General features: G+C 44.8%; 1 protein-coding gene across 3 annotated transcripts in view; it reads right to left on the minus strand.

The window, feature by feature from the left end:
• The window catches only part of CUL1 (cullin 1), a 105,007-nt gene that overhangs the window by 97,725 nt on the left and 1,282 nt on the right, over positions 1-6,000 (minus strand). The gene's annotated exons all lie outside the window — the stretch shown is intronic.

Here is a 6,000-nt window from a genome sequence, read left to right on the forward strand (position 1 = left end):
ATTTTCTTCCAATTTTTAGCAAATGTATAGGAAGCACAATAGGTTTACAGTCAATCTAGAAACGCACCTACTCATACTAGGAGTTACGAAGTAAGCAAACAACGGTAAGACGTTCACAATATCACTAAGAAAAGGAAGCTTCCACACTCAAGACGATCGGGCAGTATGGAATTCGGTGTTATAATAAAATATCAAAACATCAAGGAGTTCCAGGAGATGGTTTAACATTAAGATGGTTTCATGGAGGGCACGAGGGAACCCGTCGGATGGAAACGCAGGGGAGAGAAGGGGAAGATCAGGCGGCCCTGTCCTCACACACGGGGCACCAGCACGCGCAACAGGGACCCAGCACGCAGGACAGGATCGGCTTGCAAAGCCACGCCCAGGCCACAAGGGCAGGACACCAAGCAGAAACACCTCACTGGCAAGGAGTCCCAGTAGCTATACTGGCCTTTTTTGGGGTTGTTTTTACCAATTACTCCACTGTATTACAGATATATGTGCACTGGAGAAAACTGGAGGAAAAAACAAAAATAAGACTAAACTAAAAATAACTTCTAAATCCACAGCCTGGAGATAATCACTATTCATTTTTTGGTTTAGGCCCTCCACCCCCCCCCCTTTTTTTTAATGTATATACTCAAATACCAACAACCTAAAATTTTAGACATTACATGTATTGTTTTATAGCAGGTTTCGGTCATTTAATATTCACTGAATAGTCATTAAATACAGAACTGCAGAAATGCAAAGTTATCTAAAAATGATGACGTAATCATCCTGAATAGCAAAAAACTGAAAACACATGCTCAAAGAGGGTGTTAAATATGTTTTCTCATGACAAAGTATTAATCTACTAATCAGTTTCTCTCCTAAACTTTAGAAGTAGATTAGCTATTTCAAAGGGCACACAGATCTTCTGTGTGTGTGTCACATATTTCTCTTGCAAAAGTCATACTAAATTACTTTTTCTAGCAACGTGTGAGTAGGCTCATTTCTCCATGCCTTCACCAGAAGTGGTTTATTTTTTAATCTAGGCCAAAATATTTCAGACCAGTATCTCACTAACCGGCATTTCTAGGAGTACTGTGGGTGAAGCCGAAACTTTCTCCAGGTTTCCTGCACCTTCTTTTAACCTTCTGGTTTACAAGCCCTCTTTTTATAATAAGGAAAGTTAAATTGCTTCTAGGTCACAATATCTCTCTCCGTTAGCCACTTGTCCTTATTCTCTTTATGGCATTTTAGCATACAGAAGTTTAATAATTCTGATTTTTTCCACTTTAAACAGTTCCCACTTTTGGTGTCGTGCTGGGAGAGGCTTTCACCATCCTAAGATCATTTGTACTATCTTTTGTTTCTTAAAAACTTAATAAAAAAAAGGGGGGGGTATTAAAAACCACAGAAGCTCACCACCCTAAAATTAGAACCTTTTTATACTATTTTTTTTAAGATTTTATTTATTTATTTGACACAGAAAGAGATCACAAGTTGGGAGGGGGGGGGGGGGGGGAGCAGGCTCCCCGCTGAGCAGAGAGCCTGATGTGGGGCTCGATCCCAGGACCCTGAGACCAGGGCCTGAGGCAGAGGCTTAACCCACTGAGCCACCCAGGTGCCCCCTTTTTGTACTATTTTAAATGTTTTCATTCACAGATTTTAAATGGCTGCACACGGGGTGTCTGGGTGGCTCAGTGGGTTAAAGCCTCTGCCTTCAGCTCAGGTCATGATCCCGGGGTTGGGGATCAAGCCCCACACCGGGCTTTCTGCTCAGCAGGGAGCCTGCTTCCCCCCTCCAGCCCCCCTCTCTGCCTGCCTCTCTGCCTACTTGTGATCTCTGTCAAATAAATAAATAAAATCTTAAAAAATAAATAAGATGGCTGCACACATTTCATACAACCAGTTTTCCAAAATATTTTCTCACACAGGCCTTTTTAAAAATTGCAACTTGTTCGATCTGAATAGTCTTAAAACGGTTTTACAAATTCTGGCAAGGCCAATGAATCACATCACACCCAATTCAATCAGGGAACTGATGTGACAGTTCAAAGTTCCAGAACCGTTTATTTCTATGCCACCAGTGTCCAAGTACTCTGCTTGAGTGACCACCACTTACTAAAAGACCAAGAAGAGTAAGTTCACGCTTTGTGGTCAAAAGAGTTTTGCGTAATTGATTGTCGTAATGACCAATTATCAGTTACCGATGGTGACAGCATTTTCATTCTGATCTCTTCTCCTCTTCGCACTTTCTTATGAAACACTTCGGAAGCTCTGGTTGTAGCTGGAGCTCTGGAGGGAGGCCCTCCGTCCTGTTGTAGAATCACTACCTACTAGGCCTGACCTTAACCACTCAAAGCGTCACCTTTTCCAGCGACACGCTGCAAGGGAGCGCAGACTACGGTACTTACATTTCCCAAAGCTCCGTCAAGATTCTAGGTGTGTGTCTGTTCCTGAACACAGTAGGAGGTAAATGAATGTTGACTCAGCCAGGTAGGCACTAGGCACAGAGGACAGATGTCTCGCTCACATTCCCAGCCCTAACGGAGGTCCGTCGAGTGGGAGAAGTCACAGGGTAAGGTCCTAGGACACCGACCCAGGCAGGGCCTCATGGGGTCCCAGGCAGGGCTCCTAGACCGGGATGGCATGGGACAGGAGGTCAGGGCCTACATGGAGCCTTTTTTGAAGGAGCAGGAGTGTGCCCGGTGATAGAAGGGGCTGCGGTACACTAGACAGAGCAGAAGCCGGAGCGGAAGCAGAAGAAAGATCTGCACGGGGAACCACGTCAGGGATGCTGGGAGCGGAAGCCAGTGAGGGAACTCGGCTTACTTGATCCAGGTTTCCCAAAGGAAAAAAATTTAAATGACTATCAAACCCAGGCTTCACAAGTCGGCTTTTCAAACATGAGTGAGATCGTGCTTTTAGAAGAGGACAGTTTTTCAAAGGCTATTAAAAGCAATGATATTCCCACGGAATCCACACACTCTGAAGGCCTAAAGAAATCTTAAAATAGTATCAATTAAAAACCTTGTTATTTTACAAGTGAGGAAATACAGGCCCAACAAAGTTAAGCTCAAATTAGACCCCAGGTCTTCTCTACCAGGCAAAATGTTCTATGCAAAATGTCCCAAGCAAAAATAAATGAATAACTAACATATATATGGCTGGAAAATATCTGTATGAATAAAAATTAGCATCATTAAGTATCATAATTCTGATTATAGCACGCATTATTAAATGCATGTGTTATAAACAGGAAGCTGAAAGGCCTTAGTAACAGAATATAGTTAAGGGTTTTACTCAAATTTGATTTTTCATTTAATGTTTACTCCTCTGTTCTGAGAAGCAAACACACTTTTCACTGAAAAACTATCAGGTCTCGAAAAAAAGGGCAAAGTGAACCTAGAATTGGCCCTTAAAAATGGTACACTCTTTTCTCTAGGTATATCTAAAAGATAAAGTTCAAAACAAGCCCATGGTTCCCCAAAGCCATCCTGTTCCAGACTGACTCAGCTGCTGAAGACAGAAGGCCTGTGGCCTTGGGAACGCTCTAGGGCCAAAACAGCCAGGAAGAAAAACACAAACACATAACTAAGTTTTGGGGGCCCTCATTTTTAATATGAAAAATGGCAAGTAACAACTCCTCCATTTAAAGTACCTTCATGGGGCGCCTGGATGGCTCAGTGGGTTAAAGCCTCTGCCTTTGGCTCAGGTCATGATCCTAGGGTCCTGGGATCCTAGGGCAGCAGGGAGCCTGCTTCCCCCTTTCTCTCTTCCTGCTGCTCTGCCTACCTGGGATCTCTGTCAAATAAATAAAATCTTTTTAAAAAATAAAGTACATTCATTTTGGGGCACCCAGCTGGCTCAGTTGGGAGGACACATACCTCTTGATCTCAGGGTTGTGGATTCTAGCCCCACGATGGGTACAGAGATTACTTAAAGAAATAAAAATCTTGAAAAAAAAAATAAAGTACATTCATTTTAATTTTCCATCCTGAAAGAAAGGCACACTAAGCCTGCTGGGTATATTGGGAGTGAATTTCTGAACAAAGGCCCTCAAGGACCCAAGAATGGTCTCTCCAGCGAGAGGCCACATCCCATTCTGGCCTCACAAGTGGGTGTGCACTGGCTCCAGACAGGGAAGAACCTCAGCTACCAAGAGATTTTATTTCAAAAGCAAGGCTGTAATGCTTAACCCGGGGAAAAATACTTCAACCTTTTGCGAAAAACAGAACAAAACAAAAGCTGCACCTTAAAATGAGTTCTGAAGGAAAACAAGATAATTCACGTTTTGCCACTTGTTTTCTTACCACTTTCCTGGATTTCCATAGCTAAAAAAAACCTGAGCATTTTTTGTTTTGTTGTATTTGATCCTGGGGTTTTTAACAGCAATTATAACAAAACCTGCATTTCTTACCAATATTAAGTGTTTTCTGCAGCCCACATCACAGGCGGTCAAACACTGGGGCAATTATTCCAGATTTAGTCATTTAGAAAAACAACTTGAGGTACCAAGTTCTATGCTACTTCCGGGATGCAAAAATAAGGCATATCCCCTACCTTCAAGGAATTCAGAGTCTGACATGTATAAAGGCTGTAATGACAACAGTAAGTTAATTACCCCTAGAAGACAATATTCAGCAAGAGGCAAAGGAATTCTAGGGCCTGTCATATCAAAGCAAGGGGCAGAATCAGCCCAGCCATTCATGTGTCCCTTAGGCCTCTTGATGTGGCCTCCCAGACATTAGGACTGGGAGCCATGGCTGTGAAGACTTGAGCATGGAGCTGACAGAAGGAGGGTACTGTAAGTTAAAACCCTAGTGTATCTACAGTGTTTCGAAACTTTCCTTTTTGGCAAAAACGTTTTTTAAAAAATGGTGCCAACGAGGAAAAAAAAAAGTTTAATATTTTCAGAGAGTAATCCAGCCAGCCCTCTCAAACTTAATGAGCAGTCTCCTGAAACCTCCCAAAATGGGCATAGTAGGGTTAAAGCTTGCATGTTTTGTTATTGGAAATGCCACGCGACTATTGGACTTACCATAGAAAGCAACAAACGGCACTTCAAAGTAAAAAGAAAAAAAAAAATCTAGTATCCAAGAACCCTTCCTGAACAAAGAAAGTCCAAATTTCTTTGAAAACAAAACAACTAGTTTTGCTTTTCAAACCATTTTTTCTTATCTTGCTACACAAGCCATGAACTCCCCAGGATTTCAGAAAATCAGGTAAACAAGGCGGCCACAAAATGAAGCGTTAAAACTGCTGCGGAGTGTTAGGATAGGGTTAGGTCCTAGGAACTCTGGGCTCAAAGTAAAAGTGAATTTAGTTCCCCTGTCACTCCGATAAGCGCGATTCAAAAGCTGCGCGACCACTGCCTCCGCTCCCAACTCTGTCTGACATGCCACCCCAAGGAAGGGCAATTACACACGGCAAATAAAAAACCCGAGTAAGTTAACTGCAATTCCGCATTTGCACACTTAGCACTAACCCCAGCTACGAACTAAAAGCAACACCAGTGATCCAATCGGAAAAGAGAATCCTGTTTTTGGCAAAGAGCTCGCTGAAGAGAGAAAACCCTCAACTTTGGGGATCAGTCTCAAGGAATGTTCATAAAGCACTTCCCTCTCGCTTAACCATTTCGTCCACGGAACCCAGCGCGGCACAGGTGGCGGACCGAGGCTCGCGGCGACCCCGCCCCACGCCGGCCGCCCGCGCCCGGGTTACCTGCGGGGTCAGCGCGCGCTCCCGCCGGGCGCGGGGCCGGGGGCGCGCTGAGGCCCGGCCCCACTAGCGGGCACCCGGGGGCTCCCTCCGTCCCGTTCGGCCGCCGCACTCGCATGGCTGCGCGCCCCCCGGTCCGCTCCCCCGAGAGAACGGGGCAAAGGGGCGCCTGTTACCCAATAATAGCGACCTGCACAGTCGCAACAAAGCAGGCGGGACCCCGAGAGCCGCGGGCGGGGAACCGGAAAGCAGAGCCCGGCTCCGCGGCTTCTCCTGCGCGCGAACCCAGTA

The sequence above is a fragment of the Mustela nigripes genome, chromosome 4 (assembly GCF_022355385.1).
Source record: "Mustela nigripes isolate SB6536 chromosome 4, MUSNIG.SB6536, whole genome shotgun sequence".
NCBI lineage: Eukaryota > Metazoa > Chordata > Mammalia > Carnivora > Mustelidae > Mustela > Mustela nigripes.